Below are 23,085 nucleotides of genomic sequence, written 5' to 3' on the forward strand. Positions count from 1 at the left end.
GAGACAATGCCTCATTTGGGCTAATGATTTTAGTGTGTCATGAAAAAAAAAAGAATAGAATTGACTTCAGTATCCAGATAAATATATGTATTTTTTAAATTAGTAAGGAGAAGATAAAAAATGTAATAGAAAAAGTTATCCAAGCAGAAAATTCATAAAAGGAGAATATAAATGGCCAATATAACCTTCAGAATATTTTCTTTCTGAATAATTATCAGAAATATGTAATTTCAAATAACATTGTAAAAGAGAAATAAGACACTTTTTCTTCTCATTATAGAAACAAAAAAATCATAATACTTGATATTGGAATCTGTGAAGAAACAAATATTTGTTAATGGTGTTGAGCTCTGTATTTGTTAATGGTGTTGAGCTCTGTATTGACACAGTTTTTTTTTTTTCCGAAGGTAGTTTAGCAGTATCTGTCAGTCTTGAAATACACTTGCCTTTTCCACATTTGAGAAATGCATCGAGCTCCTTACCCTAAAGACTTCAACAAGTGGCTTACATTTCCTTCACATAAGGAAAATGTCTGAAAATAGGCCTTACCACCGATTCTCCAGGAACCTAGCTTTTTTCCAGTTTCCTTCTCAACGTCATTGACCATCCGCTGCCTGCGTCACTCCCCACCTTGCGTCCATTTCACAGAACTCCACCTGAGGCCACGCTGACCCCTGCGTGTCACTGGCTGTTGTTTAGCCAGACCTGTGTGGAAAGAGGCCAGAGAATGAAGGTCTTTGCCTTTTGTAAGTTAAAAGACTATTTTTCAGTTCTACAGAAAACGTGAGAGGAAGCACAGAGTCCTCCCACACAGTGTCTCTGGTACTAACATGTTGCGTCGGTAAAGTGCATTGTTTGTGTTGTGCAGTTCCGTGGGTTTTGACAGATTCATAATGCTGTATTTCCCCTATTTCCGTGCCACACAAAATAGGTTCCACACCCACAAAATACCTGTGCCCCACCACTTGCTCCTTCTCCCACCCTGAAACCCTGGCCGCCACAGGCCTTTTTACTCCGAGTTTTGCATGATTCCCAATAGTTACATCTTGATGTAGATCGTGACTAGCCTGGGAAGAAAGACATTTCCATTTTTACTTTAAATACTTTTGTAATGCTTAGATGTTTAAGGAATGAGGTTAACTTAATTACCTCGCTTTGTGGCATAAAGTTGTATTTTTTCCACGTGATCGTAAAAATTCCCGTAGGCATGTTGTTCAGAACACAAGCTCTCGTGAGCGTGTATTGCTTCGGCTTAAGGGCTCATTCTGTCCCCTGTCAACTTCATGAATTCCGAATATCACCCTGTATCTCTGAAGATCATAGTACTACCTACCACACAGTTTTGTTATGGGAAATTTGTTTTTTGAGAGCTAGCGGGAGAGAGAGAGAGCTCGGCAGGGCAGAGAGAGAGGGAGGCAGAATCCCAAGCAGGCTGCACGCTGACAGCACAGAGCCCGGCGTGGGGCTCAAACTCACGAACCACGAGATCATGACCCGAGCTGAAGTCAGATGCTTAGCAGACTGAGCCACCCAGGCGCCCCTTGTTACAAGAAATTAAAGAGATACGTACGTGTGTACAGATTGCTTAGCATGGCGTCTAGAACACTTGCTTTACTCAGTCGGTTACTGTTACTTCAGCTATTACAACATGAGGAATTTAAGTTACACATAAAGCGTATAGGCTCTTCTATTTGGCTTGAGGCACAGTAAAATGGACTACTGGAGAGTTTGAAGATTTTATTTTTTGTAATGCCTCATCAAATCCCAGATAAAGTTTGCTTATGGAAATTTTAAAATAAGATACGGCTGTTAATTACATTTATGTATATTGTTTCATTTAGGAATTAGAAAGCCTTTGAGAATCATCATTTTATGAAATGACTTTAAATACTTGCTGAATGAAATGACATTGTCATTCTTTTTAAGAATTAATGGAGGGGCACCTGGTGGGTTGGGTATGTTCTTTTCCTTTAACTAAGCCTTAGTAGTCTAGAATAAGGTGTTAGAATTGAGAGGAAAATTGATCAGTTTCTAAACTGAAGTTTCTTTCCTTGTAAAGAATCATGTTTCATACCTCATGAAATAGTAGAAACATCAAACATTATCAAAATGTGAAATAGTTTACATGAGGTGTAGTATAGGAATAAATGTGCAAGGCAAGAAAAATAGAAACATGAGGACAAATGGAATTGAATCTAATCAAATGCATGATTCATCAAAAAAGCAGGCTTGGAATTGAATTCTTTACTGGGTCAAAGCTGCAGGTCTGTTGGGGACACCAGAGACGGAGCAGGAGCGCATGTAGGCTCGGCCCAGCTGAGGCTCCCGTGTGTGTCAGCCCCACGTGGGAACAGCAGGCTGGGCACGTTCTTCCCCCGGTGGCAGGTGCGCAACAGGTGAGGGTCCAGTGTCCGTCTCGTATGGCGACTCTGCCTCTTTTCAGATAGAGCACATCCCTACCGGGAACCCAGCCAAACTTTACTCTGCAGCTGAACACAGTATCCGACACAGACCATGCAAGAAATGGAATGAGACGTTCATCCCCTAATGCTTGTTAGAGAAAGTTATTGATCTTGTCTTTGAAAAATAAATTTGTTGACCTGTTTTTTTAAGCTTATTTATGTATTTTGAAAGAGACAGCACAAGCGGGGGAGGGAGGGAGGGTGCGCGTGAGAGAGACTGAGAGAGAGCAAGAGAGGGAATCCCAAGTAGGCTCCACTCTGCCAGTGCAGAGCCTCACCCAGGGCTTGTACTCATGAAACTCTGAGATCAAAACCTGAGCCGAAACCAAGAGTCAGACACTCAACTGACTGAGCCACCCAGCCACGCCTGACCTATTTTTTAAAAACAATCTCTTGATAGTCTACATTCCCCTAAAAGTGAGTCGTTGAAAAATAAAACCAGGGGCGCCTGGGTGGCTCAGTCGGTTAAGCACCCGACTTCAGCTCAGGTCGTGATCTCGCGGTCCGTGAGTTCGAGCCCCGTGTCGGGCCCTGTGCTGACAGCTCAGAGCCTGGAGCCTGTTTCAGATTCTGTGTCTCCCTCTCTCTGACCCTCCCCCGTTCGTGCTCTGTCTCTCTCTGTCTCAAAAAAATAAATAAACGTTAAAAAAAATTTAAAAAAATAAAAAAGAAAAATAAAACCAAACTTTCACGTAAGAAAACCTAGTGATCGAGATTTGTTAACTACATGACTTGGATGGAGTTTTGGTCATCTGCTGGGGGATAAATCTACCTGTGTCATATAAACACTAACCACATCAGATGGAGAGAAATCCCATTGATTTTTTTTAAAGCCTTATTTATTTTGGGGAGAGAAAGTGCAAGTGGGGAGGGGCGGAGAGAGGGGGACAGAGGATCCAAAAGCAGGCTTTGCACTGACGGCAGCAAGTCCGATGGGGGGCTTGAACTCATGAACCATGAGATCACAACCTGAGCCGAAGTTGGATGCTCAACCAACTGAGCCTCCCAGGTGCCCCTCCATTAGTTCTTAGAAAGAATGACAATGTTGAATTTGAAGTCATTTCATAAAGTGATTATTCTCAAAGGCTTTCTTACTCTTTGTTAATTAATGAAACAGTATACTTAAATTTAATTAACAGCCACATCTTATCTTAAATTTTCCATAAACAAAACAATGGAAGCACAAGGAAAAAAATAAAAAAGTCTAAAATTCTCTCTCCAAACTATTTTTACATGTAAATTACAGGATGGAAATGTGTAAGTTATGAAATGATTTATAGACAACAAGATGAGCAACAGAACGCCACATTTTGGCAACACATAATTTATAAGAAATACCTGATGATACTATTTGAGCAGAAAATAACCTTGTCATGTGAGTAGGGAGAAAACGGCAGTGCCATACTGGTCCCCAAAGTGGCACTACAGCATGGATATGAGAGTCGGTATTTAAGCATCCACGATGCATTTAAAAAGTGAAATTTATCATCTAACATTTGTGCTGCAGGAGCCTAGAGCAGAGTTGGAAGAATCCCCAAATGAGACAAAAACATTACAAGAAAGTAAACTACAAACAAAAAACTTTCATGAAAAAGTCTTTTTCAAATATTAGCAAATTGTATGTAGCAGCACATAAAAAGAATAATACACTGAGGCCACGTTGGGTTTTTCCCAGGAATGGAGATCATCTCAAAACTCAATTTAATTCACAATACCAACAGGATAGTGTTTGACAAGCCTGCAGCTAACATCCTCAGTGGTAGAAAGTAAACGCTTTTCCTCTAAGGTCAGGGACAAGAGAAGAGTGCCCACTCTCGCCACTTCTGTTCAACCTAGGACAACAGGCAATTGGCAGGGAAAACAAATAAAAGGTATTTAATCTGAAAGGAAGAAGTACAATCGTTGGGTGGCAGATGACACAATCCTGTATGTAGAAAATACTAAGGCCTTCACAAACGTGTCTTACAACTGACAAATGATGTCATTTAAGTTCCACTACACAACATCAACAGACAAAAATTAGTTGTATTTCTGTACACTAACAACAAACCGTCTGAAAAGGAAATTACACAACTGACCCCATATGTAACCATATCAGAAAGAATAGAATAGGAATGAGCCTCACCAAGAGGTAAGACTTGTACAATGACAACATCGATGGCAGATATTAAGCAGATATAAATGCAAGAAAAACATTGTGTGTTCATGGAGTAGAAGACTGAACACAACCTGCAGATCCAGTGCCATCCTCATCAAGATCTCAATGCCCTTTTTTAAAAATAGAAATAAAAAATAATAGTCCTCAAGTTCATATGGAACCACAAAAGATCCAGAATTGCCACCAGTCTTGAATGAGATGAACAAAGCTGGAGGTATCACACTTGATTTCAGAACATATTACAAAAGTACAGTAATTAACAGTAAGGTATTTTTTTTAATTTTTTTAAAATGTTTTATTTATTTTTGAGACAGAGAGAGACAGAGCATGAACAGGGGAGGGTCAGCGAGAGGGAGACACAGAATCTGAAACAGGCTCCAGGCTCTGAGCTGTCAGCACAGAGCCCGACGCAGAGCTCGAACTCATGGACCACGAGATCATGACCTGAGCCGAAGTCGGCCGCTTAACCGACTGAGCCACCCAGGCTCCCCTAACAGTAAGGTATTGACATAAGTACCGTCATCCAGACCCGGGGGAACTGAGCAGAGAGCCCAGAAATAAACCCGCGTGTAGCCAGCCAGTCTCTGATAATGGTGCAGAGAACACCCAGTGGGAGAAGGATCGTGTCCCCAATAAGCAGTACTGGGAAAAGATGATGCTCACGCAGAAAAGGGAAAATCGGCCACACCTTACGCCATATGCAAAAATCAGCTCATGAAGTCTTGTAAAACTTAGACTCTCAAACTCCTAGAAGAAAGGGCGGAGCATCTTGGCCATGATTTTTCAGACGTGACACCAGAAATGCAGGCAGCAAAAGCAAAAATGGACAAGTGGGACTCCTTCACAATCTGTTATTTGCTTCAGCACTTAGGAGATTGGTACTGACGTGGCAGGTGTCCTCTGTATTGTTTTCTCCTGCATCTCATCCGTCATCTGCAGTGACATGTGAGTCCCCTCATGTCACTCTTGTTTGCTGAATGCTCGACACAGGCACAGGAGTGATTTTTGAAGAGGAATCAAAAGCTGTGATATAAAAAATAGCATCAACAATGCCGAGTAAAAAAATAAAAAGGACTCAAAATGCTAAGCCATGCTTAGGAATTTGACCTATTTTGGTAAATGCTGTTCAGCTTTTTATTCAGGCAGTATCTGCCAAGGGAAATAGGATGTATATAAATGAGCATGTTTTCTAGTAAGGTCTGTTCTTCTAGTGAAAAGGTTAATGCATTTTTTTTTTTTAAAAATGCACTTAAAGATTTAGTCTAAAAGTGGTTTTCTTCAAAGGACATATTTTTATCAGACTAGATAACTGCAGTTTTTTTGAAGCTGTGATTGATGCGGCTTCGCGGAAGTGAAGACGCACAAGGCAGGTGAAGGAAGGAGGTGCTGCGGGGGCCAGGGTGTCGCCCAAGGGGAGCACCGCTGTGGGAGCACGTGTCTCTCGTTTCCAAATGAACTCTTCACCAAAATAATTCATGTTCCCCCTTCACTGATCAGGATGGATACCGGATCTGATAAGACACGCGGGAATGTTTGTAAAGGTGCAGCGAACACCTGCAAGCGTGGGGGGTCCGCCTGGATGTGTTCGCTGGAGGTGTGGCTTTCTGGAGTGCGCCCTTCGTGTCCGTGCGCGTGCCTCACACTGTTCCCCTTGAAGGGAGTCACGCCTCCCTCCGCTGCTCTCGCTCTTTTTCTCTCTCAGTTGTTGCTCTTCTGCCGTTTTCACATAGATGTGATTGTATTGTAGCCAAAGAAATACGTAAAGACAAATAAATGGAGACCCGGCAGAATGAGGAACACTGAAACTCCCACGAGGTGCCTTACGTATTCACATGTCTAATTTCCCAATGAATATGTTTATTTCAGACATGGCGGCAGCAAGGACACCTCACTGGTTTGGGGAAGATTCAGCAGGAATCTCTCATAGGGTTACCCCGCCCTTACTGATGCTCAGCTGGTGTCGCTGGCCTCCGCCCCTGTAGCCATCATGCGACCTGACACACGCGTGGTACCTCCGCTGCTCCAGGGAGGGCCTCCTGAGATGACCTTTTGGCACTGAGAAATGCCAGGTTATGCTACAGATTTCTCCAACTGAATGAGGGGCAAGGTGGGGAAAAGTTCTGTATAATTACTAGAAAATCAGCTACTTGTTGCACATGGCTTGTAGTTCCTGAGTACTTGATACAGACAACACATTTTCGTGCGATGCCCTTTCTTCACAAACATGCATGTGCACACACGAACACACGTGTGCACACATACATGTGCACACACAGGTAAACATGCACGTGGGTACACATGCACACACAACCACACACACGTATGCATGCACGCACATGCAGTCACAACACACATGTGCACACATACGTGCACACACATGCACGTGTACAACGCATACGCAGTCACACATGTGCATACGTATGTGCGCACTTGTGTATACACATGCACACACATGCATCCACACAGTGCACTCACTCATACAGACACACAGGCATACATGTGTATAAACACACGCACACAACGGACACACTCACATGTGCACACGTACATGCACACATGTGTATGCATGCACACGTGTGCACACATGTATAGATACACAGACACACACATGTATACGCACATGCACACATATAAGGAGCGGGAAGCCAGATGCTGCCTTATTAAGACCGGGAACCAAGTCGCTCTCTCTAACCAGGTTCTGGGATAATGGGACTTCCCTGCATGAAAACAAAATTTAGTTAAAATCAAATGAATGCTTTATTTTTAAGACATTTGAAAAATAAGTCATGGGATAAATCTTACACAAGCAAAACATCACAATTTCTCTCTTTGAAATGAATATTTAAAGGGAACCCAGCTACATTCATCAGAAATGCTGCGAATAGCAGACTCTTAAATATTTAGGGATGTACAGCCCTTTTCAGAATGGTTTATTTTTGTGTCCTCTCCTTAGGAAAAATGCACACATTATGCACAGAATTCCATATAATGAGTTTGTGGCAAATTCATGGCTTAATCGTCCTCAGACATCAGGTTAAGACTGCTAACATCAGAGGTTATGTATTTGAAATGATCACTTATGCTTTTAAAAACATGAACTGTCTCATATGGTTTTTCTTTCAGACACCGTGTACCAAATATATATCTGAATATCAACTTCATAATTGCTTTTCTACAATGAAAATGATAGTCTGAATGTTTCTTTTTTTTTAAGGCTTATCTTACAAATTTACATAATATAGGTTAGTGCTTTTGTCCTTATGGTCAGAAGAACAAGTTTTCTAATTTGCAGTAAAGGTAACACAAGGAAAAGCAACAAGTCATGACAAGGATATACTAAACTAGTATTTTTTTTCTTTGAGGGAAAGAGAGAGAGAGTGTGCACATGTGCAGGGGAGGGATAGAGAGAGAGGACAGAGAGAAGCCCGAGAGCGGAGCCTGCTTGGGCTTCTCTCTCTCCTCTCTCTCTGCCCCTCCCTTGCTTGTGCTTGCTCTCTGTCTCTCTCTCAAAATAAATAAATAAACATTTAAGAAAAAGAATCATCCAGTGAGGTTCTGATCCCAGACATTGGAATAGGAGGCCCCTGGGCTCACCTGCCCCCATGGACACGCCAACTCTACAGCTAGACACGGAGCAATTCCCTAGGAAAGATCTAGAAAAGGATTCGTACACATGGGCCAATGAGGCAATACCCGTGTCACAGCAGGTGGAAAAGGCCGAAGCACACTTTCTCGTGAACCCCACGGTCGGTCGGCCTTGGGAAAGGCAGTTCCTGGGAGGGAGCTCACGTGTCCCAACTTCTTCCCGAGGAGCGGAGGGTTGGACCCCATCCCTAGTGCCCAGCTATAAGATTTCCACCTGAACAGCAGCCACTAAAGCACAGGGCTCTGAAAGTTAGTGGGATTTGCATGATGGAGACCCACTAGACCCCAGCAAGCAAATACAGGATCTGCGGTGGCTGTGTCCTCAGGGCTCAGAGCTGGGCTTGCTGAGCGGAAAGTCCACCTCTCTGTCTTTCCCTCCAAGAGGCGGGTGTGCCTACTTTAAAAATGGCTGCCTAAGGGTCAGTCTTCTGAGTGAGTAGAAATCCAGGGGCTGGAGGCCAGGGAGACAGCCAGTGCCTTCTCCCTGCCCTGCTGGCCCACTCCCGGCCACCAGCGTCCCCTGGGATGGAACGTGGCTGGTGTCCCGGATTTCGTTGGCTGCCACCCAGAAGGATGCCCAGGGTTGCCTGGCTCTGCTGGCCAGCAGGGCTCCGTTCATGGGTCCCACCGGACCGTGCAAACAAAGATACATTTCTTAATGGATGATTCTCCTAAAATACTACCATTTTAGGGTTATCTTCCTAGAAATCCACGTGGACAATTGTATTATCCCTGCTCTATTAACTGTGGGTCAGTGTTACCTTAGTGAAACCTCACATCAGTGTAGCAAAGTAGCATATTTTATTCCCATTGCTTAGCTGTGCAATGCCCCATTTAATAACCTGCGTGTGACTGAATGTTAGGGGAGCGTTTGTGAAGCTCATAAACTTATTAGTAAGTATAACACTCATATATATTTTAAAGTGATCAATTCTTTGTTTACCTCTACCTTCTAATTAATGAAGTAATGCCCTTCTTGATCTTCCAACGCCAGTTTCTTCCTTCCTTTGAGAACAATTTTGAGCAATACAATGTTAATCATAAATTTGTAATTAATAGGACAGTTATGATTTAACAGGATTAATAAAATTATAAAATAATTACTATATCCAGAATGGAAATGAACAAAAGGTAATGACATTGGTGAGCACAATTAATATGACAACTTATTCATAGACTAATTACCATTATGATTATATTCATTATATTAAGCTTAACTATATACCTACTTAATTAGTATATATGCACCCATGAAAGTTATGTGCATCTGTGAAAGTGAAACATTCCTGTAAAGATTATTGGATACAAATTAATGAAAAAAAAAAGGCCATACAAGTTAAACTGTTTAGTAAAATTTATCAGAGACCATTAAATGAAGGAGCTTTGTGGTCACCTTAGTACTTCAACATGACCAGGTAACAACTGAAAATTCTCCCAGGACTCCCTAAGGATGAGCACACACTCTTCTGTCAGAAGGATCACAGAGCCACGGAATTCACTCTCATCCTAACTTGGAATTCTAGCAGAATCTGAGATCTGCGGTCTAAGACTGCATTAAGACACTGGGTACTTTGTGGGGCACCTGGGTGGCTCAGTCGGTTAAGTGTCAGACTTCGGCTCAGGTCATGATCTTGCGGTCCGTGAGTTCGAGCCCCGCGTCGGGCTCTGTGCTGACAGCTCAGAGCCTGGAGCCTGTTTCAGATTCTGTGTCTCCCTCTCTCTGACCCTCCCCCGTTCATGCTCTTGTCTGTCTCTGTCTCAAAAATAAATAAACATTTTAAAAAAAGATACTGGGTACTTTGAAAGATGGATAGGTGGGGAAGGTTTGAGTGGCTGATCATAACAGTAAGCTTTAGCAGACATAGGTAATTGAAACTCCAACAGAAGTTTGATATCCCTTTACCTTGATGATGATGTGGATTAAGCTTGATTCAAACCAAGCATTCATGAGAATTTAAAATTGTGTGTGTGTGTGTGTGTGTGTGTGTGTGACTGTTATTATTGTATGAATTAATCTTTGAGACTCTGTGTTTGAATGTCAAAATCCACATCCATTAGCAATTTTTTTTAAATTTTTCTTAAATTGAATTCCTTTGCCAAAAGAAACTGAGTGAGAAATTTGAGTACAGAAAGTTCTGGAACAGTAACTTTGGAATAAAACATGGCAGGAGTGAAGGGAGTACAATAGGGGAGAAGGAGAGAATGTGATATAAACACAACAAAAGTCTCTATATTATCACAATCCCAAGGGATATGTGGGAGAGGGCTATTACACGTTTTCCCAGATTGTGATAAGGGGGCTGGGTTTTTATGAGCACAAATTATTCATAAGACGAACATGAAATAAAAACTTCTTGAAAAAAAAACTGAGATTTTTCACCAACAGCCATGAACTGCAAGAAATAATAATAGCATTGTTTAACAGAAAGACACTGGATCTAAGAAAAGGAGCAAAGAGGGTCACAGAAGATGAAAACTCAAGTACAAAGTGTGCTTTTATTTTCTTAGGACTATAATTGTTTAAAGTAAACGTATTTATTGAAAGGCTTTATGGTGTTTACGCAGATGGTAAAATGCACAACAATAGCTGATAAGCCAGTAGAGGTATTAAAATGAAATAATAATAATAAAAAAACCCAGTTATTCCAAATGAAGGCAGGTGAAGAGAATGTAAAGGATCAAAGTAAATACAAGGTTTAGGCGACAAACATAAGCCAACCGTGTCATTAATTTCATTACCTCTAATGGATTTATGCCTTCCAATAAGGCAGAGGATTTAGGTGGAATGGAAGATCAAGACACAAGTTTGTTCCATAGCCACAGAAAAAAAAATCCCCATCAAACAGGAGAACACTGAGAGATTAGGAGGACAAGGATGAATAAGCAAACTATAACCAAGCAGTAAGCATCGCAAAGCTGTCGTGGCCACGTTACTGTCAGACAGAGACTCCAAAGCAGGATTTCTGGGAATAATGTAGAGGCATTTCAGAATAATAGAAGGATCAAGTCACAGAAAATACATAAAAATCATAAATGCTTTAAATTACAGAAATTTCATTACACAGAGGGCACTGGAAAGAGAAATAGACAATACCACAACTATATTTATTTCCGTGCTCCTCTCTCTATGACTGACAAGTAGACAGAAGAGAAGTCAGTGTATGAAAGTTGAGCACACAGGCAAGAACTGGGTACAATTTAGATTTGCAGACCCAGCTCCAGACAAAAGTAGAATTCATGTTTATTCTAGCTGCCAACAAATGCATAAAGATAGGAATTGTAATGGACCAAATTATGTCTCCATTAACCTAAAAGAATTGTACATAGCATGCATGTAAATGAGGAACCAATAAGAGAAAGATATCTGAAAAATCCCAAAATAAATAATAAAGACAAGTACAGAAACAAAACAATAAAATAAAACAGATTTACAGTGAAAGACATCAAGTAAATCTAATGACAGTTCATCTAGAAGGTGAGTAAAATTGATAAACTCTTTCCAGGATATTCAGGGAAAAAAGAGAAAAGGCCCAGTCATGACATCATGTGTGAAATAAGGGCTCACACTCAAGATCCAGGAGACATGAAAAGAATGAATGGAAGAAGTGTGAAAAAATTTATGCCAATAAATCCCATAAGTTAATGGAATGGAAGACACTTGTAAACAAAAGTGGCAAAGAAAATGACCTAAGTAGATTTTTGATTCAATAAATAAATTCACTTTTTTATCATTTAATAAAAATGACTTATTTATTTACTTTTTACAAGTTTTTAAAGAGTCTTTCTTGGCTTGTCTCTCTCTCTCTCCTTCCTTCCCCCACTTCCCCACCCCCACTTTGCTTGTTTGTTTTGTTTCTTAAATTCCACATATGAGTGAAATCATATGGTATTTGCCTTTCTCTGACTTATTTTGCTTAGCATAATACTCTCTATCTCCATCTGTGTTGTGGCAAATGGCAAGATTTCATTCTTTTATTCTTTTTTTAGGGCTGAGTAATATTCCATTGTGTGTGTGTATGTATATATATATATACATATATATACACACTTATACATACATATATATATATACATATATATACACACTTATACATACATACACACACACACACACACACACACACACACACACATCTTCTTTATCCATTCATCAGTCAAAGGACACTTGGGCTGTTCCATAATTTGGCTATTGTAGATAATGATGTTTTAAACATAGCAGTGCATGTATCCTTCGGAATTAGTGTTTCTGTATTCTTTGGGTAAATACCTAATAGTGTGCTTGCAGGATTATAGAATAGTTCTATTTTCAACTTTTTAAGGAACCTCCAAACTGTTTTTCTCAGTGGCTGCACCAGTTTGCATTCCCACCAACAGCGAAAGAGGGTTCCCCTTTCTCCACATCCTCACCAACACCTGCTGTTTTTTTGTGTTTTTGATCTAGCCATTATGACATGTGTGAGGTGATATCTCATTGTTTTTTTGATTTGCATTTCCCTGATGATAAGTGATGATTAACATCTTTTCATGTGTCTGTTGGCCATCTATATGTCTTCTTTGGAGAAATGTGTTTAAGTCTTCTGCCCAGTTTTACTTGGATTATTTGTTCTGGGGGTGTTGTGTAATAGAAGTTCTTTATATATATATTGGATACTAGCCCTTTATCCAGTAAAGTAATTTGTAAATATCTTCTCCCATTTGTAGCTTGCCTTTGTTTTGTTGATTATTTCTTTTGCTGTGCAGAAGATTTTTTTTTGTTGTTTATTACAAGTTGTGATTTAAATTCTAGTTAGTTAACATGTGGGGTAATACTGGCTTCAGGAGTAGAATTTAGTGATTCATTACTTACATATAACACCCAGTGCTCATCCCAACAAGTACCCTCCTTAATGCTCATCACCCATTTGATCCACTCCCCCCACCACATCCCTCCATCAACCCTCAGTTTGTTTTCTGTAGTTACGAGTCTCTTCTGGTGTGCTTTCCTCTTCTCTTTTTTTTCTTCCTCTGTGTTCATCTGTGTTGTTTATTAAATTCCACATATGAGTGAAATCATATGGTATTTGTCTTTCTCTGACTGTCTTATTTCACTTAGCATCATACACTCTGGTTCCATCCATGTTGTTGCAAATAAGATTTCATTCTTTTTCATTGCTGAGTAATATTCCTGTGTGTGTGTGTGTGTGTGTGTGTGTGTGTGTGTGTGTACACAACATTTTCTTTATCCATTGATCAGTAGCTGGACATTTTGACTCTTTACATAAAATGTCTATTATTGATTGTGCTGCTATAAACATTGGGGTGCATGTGCCCCTTTGAATCTATTTTTGTATTCTTTGGGTAAATACCTAGTAGTGCAATTGCTGGGTCATAGGGTAGTTATATTTTTAGTTTTTTGAGGAACCTCCATACTGTTTTCCAGAGTGGCTGCACCAATTTGCATTCCCAAAAACAGTGCAGAAGGGTTCCCCTTTCTCCTCATCTTTGCCAACGTCCACTGTTGCCTGAGTTTTTAATTTTAGTCATTTTGACAGTTGTGGGGTGGTATCTCATTATGGTTTTGATTTGTATTTCCCTGATGATGAGTGATGTTGAGCATCTTTTCATGTGTCTATTAGCCATGTGGATGTCTTCTCTGGAAAAATGCCTGTTTGTGTCTTTTTCCCATTTTTTAACTGGATTGTATGGGTTTTCGGAGTTGAGTTTGATAAGTTCTTTATAGATTTTGGATACTAGACGTTTATCATATATGTCATTTGCGAATATGTTCTCCCATTCCATCAGTTGCCCTTTAGTTTTGTTGATTGTTTCCTTTGCAGTGCAGAAGCTTTTTATCCTGATGAGGTCCCAGTAGTTCACGTTTGCTTTTGTTTCTCTTGCCTCCAGAGATGTGTGAAGAAGTTGCTGCAGCCAAGGTCAAAGAGGTTGCTGCCTGTGTTCTGTAGCATTTTGGTGGTTTCCTGTATCACATTTATGTATTTCATTCATTTTGAATTATTTTTGTGTATAGTGTAAGAAAGGTGGTCCAGTCTCATTTTTCTGTATGTTGCTGCCCTGTTTTGCCAGCACCATTTGCTGAAGAGACTGTCTTTTTTCCATTGGATATTCTTTCCTGCTTTGTTGAAGATTAATTGACCAAATAGTTGTAGGTCCATTTCTGGGTTCTCTATTCTGTTGCATTGATCTCTGTGTCTTTTTGTGCCAGTACCATCCTGTCTTGATGATTACAGCTTTGTAAAAAAACATGATGCTTCCGGTTTTGTTTTTCTTTTTCAGGATTGCTTTTGATATTCTCAGTCTTTTGTCATTCCATACAGATTTTAGGATTATTTGTTCTAGCTCTGTGGAAAATGCTGTTGGCGTTTGATAGGGGTTACATTAAATGTGTAGATTGCTTTGGGTAGTATAGACATTTTGACAGTATTTATTTTCTAACCCACGAGCATGAAATATCTTTTGATTTTTCATGTCATCTTCAATTTCTTTCATTAGTGTGTTATAGTTTTCAGTGTACAGATCTTTCACATCTTTGGTTGGGTTTATTCCTAGGTATCTTATGATTTTTGGTCCAATTTTAAATGGGATTATTTTCTTCATTTCTCTCTCTACTGGTTCATTATTTGTGTATAGAAATTCAACAGATTTCTGTACATTGATTTTGTATCCTGTGACCTTAATGGATTCATATTATCAGTTCTGGCAGTTTTTTGGTGGAGTCTTGCAGGTTTTTTTATATATAGAATATTCTGTTATCTGCAAATAGTAAAAGTTTTACTTCTTCCTTACCGATTCAGATGCCTTTTATTTCTTTTTCTTTTGATTGCTGCGGCTAGGACTTGCGGTACTATGTTGAATAAAAGTGGAGACAGTGGACATCCCTCTCTTGTTCCTGATCTTAGGAAAAAGCTCTCAGTTTATCCCCATTAAGGATGATGTTAGCTGTGAGTTTTTTCATATATGGCTTTTATTATATTGAGATATATTCCCTTTACACCTACTTTGTTGAGGGTTTTTGTCACGAATGGATGTTGTACTTTGTCAGATGCTTTTTCTGTGTCTATTTACATGATCATATATATGGTTTTTATCCTTTCTCTTATTGATATGATGTATCATGTTGATCAATTTGTGAATCTTGAACTACTCTTGTAGCCCAGGAATAAATCGCACTCGATCATGGTGAATGTTTTTTTTTTTTTAATGTATTTCTGGATTCGGTTTGGTAGTATTTTGTTGAGGATTTTTACATCTGTGTTCAACAGGAGTATTGGTCTATAGTTCTCTTTTTTAGGAGGGCCTTTATCAGGGTGATGCTGGCCTCATAGAGTGAATTTGGAAGTTTTCCTTCTTCTATTTTTTGGAGTAGTTTGAGAAGAATAGGTATTAAGTCGTCTTTAAATGTTTGGTAGAGTTTGCTGTGAGGCCGTCTGGTCCTGGTCTGATTCCTTATCTCTGCATCAAGGGTCTCAGTCACGTCTTCCACTCATTTTTCAAGTCCAGCGAGTGCCCTTATGTCAATTCTTCAAGCTGTCCATCGGGCATGTTACTTACATTGTTTTACTTAGATCTCTGTCCTGTTCTTTCATTTGGGATCAATTTCTATGTCTCCTCATTTGGCTTAAGTCTCTGTGCCTGTCTCTGTGTGTTGGGAGAGTCAGCTGTGTCCACTGCTCTCGACGGTGGTGGCTTATGAGGAAGAGGTCCTGTCGTGCCTCTCGTGCAGCATCCCCTGCTTCCCAGGGCTTGGTGCTCCCTCCCGGGAGTGTCTCTAGTGCATGCTGGGTGTGACCTACTGTTGTATCCGCTGCTGTGTCCTTCGGGCTATGTCTGCAGAGGCCCCGGTGGCTTGCCGGGGGCAGCGTGGGGTCCCGGCCTGAATGGGGCGTGCTCTGCTAGTGCAGTGAAACCTGTCACCACCACCACTCTGCAAAACTCCCGCGTAGGGAGAGGCGAGCGAGCAGGGCTTTGGGCCAGTGTGACTGGGGGGCGGGGCGGGGAGGCCCGCCTGAGTGTGTGTGGGGAGTTTTGGGGTGAAGGGGTCCTATCGCTGGCAGAAGGAAGCTCCGTGCTTCTGCTGAGGACGCGGGAGGGAGATGGAACAGGGGGTCACCCGGTGAACGCTGCCCCTGCCCCGGACACTCTGACATGAGCACCTCACCTGCCTGCTGTGTGTACCAAGTGCTCGTCCTCACTGTCTCCTCACTGTCTGTCCTCTGTCTGTCCATGCGCTGTTTGCCCTGCCTTCTCTCCAGAAGCAGCCCCGTGTCCTCTGGGCGCTCCCAGAACCAAGCATGCCACACCATCTCTAGGCTTCAAGCCCTGCTGCTTGTGAGGACTCCTCAAATTCCGCCCCCCCTCGTCTTCCAGCACTGACCCAGGGGACCCGTTCTTCTTGTGCATTCCTGGGTCCCCCCCCCAACCCCTCCTCTCTCTCTCTCCCCCCCTTCTCTCTGTCTCTCCCCCTCCTTCTCTCTCTCTCCCCCCTCTCTCTTTTCCCCTCCTCTCTCTCTACCTCCTTTTCTCTCCCTCCTTCCCTCCCTCCTTTTCTCCCTCTCTCTCTCTCCCTCCTTCTCTCTTTCTTTCTCTGTCTCTCTCCTTTTGCCATGACTACAGCTCCCTCCCCTCTGCAATACCCAGTACCTGTTTCTCCCCTACCCCACCTCTTCTCATTTCCTGCCTTCTGTGATGTGGCCTCTTCTCTCCCTTTAGTTGAGGGGTTTGTTCTGCCTTCTCTGGCCAGATTTCTGTGCTATTTAGGATATGATCGTTATCTTCTAGTGTTTATGGGTCCTCCACCTCTGCTGCCACCTTCAGTGTAATCTAAATTAGTTTACTTTGAATTAAAAATCCCTCCATCGATGAAAACTTCATTGAGAAGTTTCTGAAGCCCAGAGGTCTTCACTGGTGAATTCTATCAAACATTTTACAAGGAATTAATACCAATTAAACATGAACTCTCTTGAATAATACAGAAGAGGGGAACGCTTCCCAGATGATTTTATGTGTTGCTTTACAACTGCCTTGGGAGTTTCCCAGATCTAATCTGAAACTAGTTCCCGTACTTTCCCATATAGGAGGGCAGGGAGAGACCAAAGAAAAGGCAAACAAAGAGGTAGGAGGTGGAAGGTTTCATAAGCGAGGGACCTTATTCGTGGGGCTTGTGTTGGGTGGCTGCATGATCAGCAGGTAACCGTACCAGCTCACCAAACCTTGGAAGTTTATACAGAGGCCTTAACTGGGTTCATTCACGTGTACTCCAGGTAGCTTCAACACCATGTTTCTATTTCAAGGCTGTATCCTCAGGGCAGCTTCTGGGAACAGGGAAGGTAAGCAGAGGGCACAGTCCAAGGAGGGGGGTGGGTGGGGAACCTACAGTCACTGGGTCCAGCTCACAGGTCAACCACGGCCACACCTTCCTGCTGAGAGTCCACCATGGCCATGCCTTCCCGATGACAGATCAACGATGGCCACGTCTTCCCGATGACAGGTCAGCCACGGCCACATCTTCCTGCTGACAGTCAACCATGGCCACACCTTTCTGCTGATAGTCGACCACGGCCACATCTTCCTGATGATAGGTCAACCCCCTCCACGCTTTCTTGATGACCCCCCAGCACGTCCAGCGTAATCCTCATCCAGAACTAGTCAAAGACCGTAGGGGAGAAACAAATTGAACTATAAATCAATATCTTACATGAGCACACGAAGCAAAAATCCTCTGGCCTGTGCTGTTTTCTGGTGAGAAATCCACTGTTACTCTTATCTTTGTTTCTCTGTACAGGTCTTTTTTCAAACTTGTTGTCTTTCCACGGGTTTTCAGGAATTTGATTATAAATCCAGCAATATATGAAAACATAATGCATATAGACCAAGTGGAGTGTCACCCAGCATTGCAGGAAAATTTGATTTTCATAAATCTTTCAGGCAGGCCAATGTGAAGAAAGGACCGGACTTATCTTTCCACAGTAAACAACTGGAAAACAGGATGAAAATATATGAAACAGTAGTTTTCGGGTGGTGGACAGGAGGCAGTGGGCCCTGATTACCAAGAGGACAGTAATTGTGCCAGCTTCCTTCCTGGGGCCAGTTTCCTGGCTGCATCACCGGGAAGAGAAACCCAGTGGTGGTCTCCCTACGGTGAGAGACAACAGAGCTGTGGTGTGGATGGACCTGTGCACACAGGAGTGGAAACGACTCTTCATTCTTTTGCTGCCATCCGCCATCACTTGGCAGAAGCAGAGGTGAGCACATGTTTAACAAAATACACGTTATCAAGTTAAAACTGATTTTTAAAAGAGCGATTTAAAATAAAAGCAGGCTACGTGAACTTATAGGAACAAAGAAGAAAATATATTAAGGAAACTGCATGAATTCATCATTATGGTTAACCTTTAAATTTGAATTTGATATTCCAAGGAAGTAAATGGTAAGATAAATTTTACATATTTCTTTAAAAATTTGAGCTATAAATAAAATAGGGCTCGGGAGAAAGAGAGTTTCTTAATGTTTTTCCTTGGCCTCATCAGGATATTAAAAACCGTCAAGTTTTGGGGCACCTGGGTGGGTGGCTCAGTTGGTTAAGTGTCCAATTTCGGCTCAGGTCACGATCTCACAGTCTGTAGGTTCAAGCCTCATGTTTAGCTGTGTGCTGACAGCTCAGAGCCTGAGCCTGCTTCGGATTCTGTGTCTCCCTCACTCTCTGCCCCTCCCCCACTTGCACTCTGTGTGTCTCTCTCTAAAAACTAAACATTAAAAATAATTTTCAAAGAGGCAGGTTTTTAACTTGATAAGATCTTACTAGTGGTAACCCAAGAATATTCAGTCCCATGTGGATGGATGGGGGAAAAGTGCTTTATAATCAAACACATCTGAAAATGCGGAAATTTCTTTATTCGACGCTCTGGAGAGTCGTGAGCACACTAATACTTGCTAAAAGACTTTTAAGATGAAAATATACTGCATTTCACAAACTTACCTAACCTTGACTCATTGTCTTCTCCAGAACATCTTATGGGTCCATGTGTTGACAAGGAAGGGTTTGGGTTATACTCCCGAAGAATGAGAGAAACTCGCCGATAGACCTGAGGACCTAGAAAGAAGGCTTCATCGGATGACACGATTACAGAACATCACCTAACCTGAAACTTACACAAACCAGATTACGCCTGACCAAATGGAAATTGAGGGTTGGCAATGAGAAAAATGAAAATTCCAATATTTATAATCAGAAGCCAGCGACCGCTGGTAACACAGGAGGTCCGCGATCCCTGTGAAAAGTGTGACCTATGCTTCAACATCACTAAGAAGTCATGATAGCCTAAAAGCTGTTGTCCCCAAATGCTTCTCTTCCTCCTCGTGTGTGTGTAGATGTGTATCCACATCTTTGTGAACATGGTAAAATGAATGGTTTATGAAAATAAATTCAGTAAAGCATTCAAGTATTAAGTGTCGACTCTGCATCAAGACGTGATTGCTTATCATCAGTTAATTTATAATCTGGAAAATGAAGTAAAGCATGTGCGCGGAGTATCTACCAAAGGAGACAACGCATGATGAGTAGTGAGGCGGCCCAGAAATCTACGGAGGAACAGACACGAGAGGTGCAAGGCAGGGTTCACGTTAAACACGTGGGTTAGTTTTCACAGACAAATACGCCCTGCCCTCTCCCATGTTTCAACACCCAAATGGTCCACTCCTGCTAGAAGCATAATACGTATATTTCTCTAACGCAGAAAACCAAGAGTGTGATCGCGGAGGTGAGGAGCGTCTGAGGCTGCTGAGAATGGTGGGTTACGGCCACCGGAAAATCCTGCCGTTCGGAAATGCCATCCCCGTGCTGCCAGATGTGCTAACATTTCGAGAAAAACTAAATCAGCATTTTCGTATTAAAAGATTAACCTGCAAAATCATGGTAACACTCTGTGGGCACAGTATACGTTGCAGCATTCCGTGGAGATACAGGCCTGTATGTCACCTCCTCCGTAGATGTGCACAGATTTAAAGTAGACCTCTTCAGAGAGGGAGATACTTTCCCTGGTGGTGGCCGTGCCGGAAACATACCACAGAGAAAATTAAGACTCTCATGCTCCTGGGGCGCCTGGGTGGCTCAGTCAGTTGAGCGCCCCACTTTGGCTCAGGCTATGATCTCACGGTTTGTGGGTTCGAGCCCTGCGTCGGGCTCTGTGCTGCCGGCTCGGAGCCTGGAGCCCGCTTCGGATTCTGTGTCTCCCTCTCTCTCTGCCCCTCCCCTGCTTGTGCTCTGTCTATGCAGCCCCCTCTCAAGAGAGATGCTTTACCAGTACGGTGGCAGCAGACTTCAGACAGACTTGGGAACAGGCTTGCACATCTCTCCTTCTTCCTTGGACCTCGCCACCAGAATAAGAGCGTGCCTGCCTGAGAGACACGAGGCACGCGTGAATGAGAGCAGACCCAGCCTGCGTGCTCCTAGACTCGCCTCTTGGCTCTCCAGCTGGAGCTTCAGCTGACTGCAGACTCATGAATGTACTGTCCACAAAGAGATGAAGCAGCCAAGGCCCACAGGACCCACAGACAGCCTTCAGATCTGTGAGGAATAATTAACTTAGCTTTAGCCACTGAACTGGTTGTTACGCGGCAATACCTACCTGCTGTACCTTCTGCTGGAATACCCGTGTCTCCATATTACTCCAGTCATATCTTCCCCATGCATTTTGCTGCAGGCTTCCCTCATTAGGACCATGAATCTCTTTGACCCATTGATTTCACCCTCTCAAAAAGTCCTCATGTCCTTCAAGGTGGTGTGGTCAAATTTGGCTCTTCTGCGGTTCTGTGCAGGACATCAGGAATTTCACAGGCTGTCTCGGGCCCACTCTGTTCTGCTCAGACAGGCCTAGTCATAAAGTCCTGCACATACCCAGCCCCAGGGCACATCTGGACGGCATCAGTAACCCATGCCCAGTTGGGAGGTGAGGCGCCTCTGTTCTGAATCGCCATACATCTCTTGGTCTTCTCAGATTCCATTTGCTTCTGACATGGGCCCAGGAGCTCATCATTCAGGAGGTCTTTAGAGACAAAAGTGGTCTATTCTGTTCTCCTGACTTTTCTGCATTCCCTTCCTTTGCCTAGTCTGGGCATAAACTATATATATATGCCAGTTGTTGGCAGTATAAAGTTTATGTTTCTGTCTTTATAAACCAAAGATCTATAAGGTCCATAAACCAAAGGCTTATAAGCCAAGGTCTCATAACACATAAAACCTTTTGGCTGTCCATTCCAGACTGTTTTCAGTGACAGTTACAGAATTTCTATACAGGAGGGCCAGGGGTAGCTAGCTGGGTAGAAAATAGCTAGAACATACATCATTTATGGCAGTTTCTGTCTTTGAACTATTTTTTGGATATATCACCTGTACTTTTATTGAGGTAAAATTGGTATATAACATTAACACGATACTAGTTTCACGTACACAATATAGTAATTAGACATTTGTATACACTACGACATGATTGCTATAATAAGTCTAGTTACCATCCATCACAGCATAATTGACCCCTTCACTCATTTTGCCCAACCCCTCTCCCCTCTCATAACCATCACTCTGTTCTCAGACTCTGTGAGTTTTGTTGTGTTGTCTTTTGTGAATTTTTTAGATTCCACATGTAAGTTGAACCATACGGTGTTTGTCTTTCCCTGTCTGACTCATTTCATGTAGCGTAACACCCTCAGAGTTCATCCGTGTTGTGGCAAATGGCAAGCACCCCTTCCTTTTCTGGTTGGGTAACATTCCATGGTATGTGTATCCGGACCTTCGCACTGCACTCATCTGTCAGTGGACACTCGGTTGTCTCCATACCTTGGCTTTTATAAACAATACTACGATTAAGATGTGTCTTTTTGAATTTGTATATTTTTGGAGACATGCCCAGAAATGGAGTAGCTGAATATAGCAGTTCTGTCTTTAACTCTTTGAGGAACCTCCATACTGTTCTTCAGAGTGGCTGCACCAATTTGCGTTCCCACCAGCAGTCCACGAGTGTCCCCTTCTCCACATCCTCGCCAACACTTAAATTTGTCTGTTTGGTAATGCCACTTGTAACAGTGAGATCTCACAGTGGTTTTGATACGCATTTCCCTGATCACGAGTGATGTCGGACATCTTTTCATGTGTCATCTTTTCATTTTCTTTGGAAAATGTGTATTCAGAGTCTCTGCCCCTTTTTTAATTGGATTTTTTTTTTTTATATTCAGTTCAGTTCTTCATATATTTTGGATATTAACCCCTTATCAGATGTATAATTTGCAGATACTGTCTCCCATTCAGTAGGTCATCTTTTTGTTTTGTTAACTATTCCCTTTGCTGCACAGAAGCTCTTTAGTTTGGTGTAGTCTCAGTAGTTTATTTTTGCTTTCGTTGCCTCTGCTTTTAGAGTCAGATCCAAAAACTCAAAAGGGAAGATTGATGTCAGGGAGCTTACTGCCTGTGTTTTCTTCTAGGGGTTTTGTGCATTCAGGTCTTACATTCAGGTCTTCTCCATTTAAGTTTTGTGTTTGTCATGAGACAGTTCTCCAGTTTCACTCTTTTTCTTGTAGCTGTTTAGTTTTCTCAACAACATTTATTAAAGATACTGTCTTGTCCTTATGGTATATTCTTGGCCCCTTTGTCATAAATTAAATAACCGCGTACGGTTCATTTCTGGGCTCTACTCTGTTTCAGTCACCAGTGTGTCTTTATGCCAGCACCATGCTGTTTTGATTCTTGCAGGTTTGTAATGTAGTTTGAAGTCAGGGAGTGTGGTGCCTCCACCTTTACGTTTCTTTCTTGACATTGCTTTGGATATTCAGGGT

Source organism: Panthera tigris, chromosome D2, assembly GCF_018350195.1.
Source record: "Panthera tigris isolate Pti1 chromosome D2, P.tigris_Pti1_mat1.1, whole genome shotgun sequence".
In the NCBI taxonomy this organism is placed as follows: domain Eukaryota; kingdom Metazoa; phylum Chordata; class Mammalia; order Carnivora; family Felidae; genus Panthera; species Panthera tigris.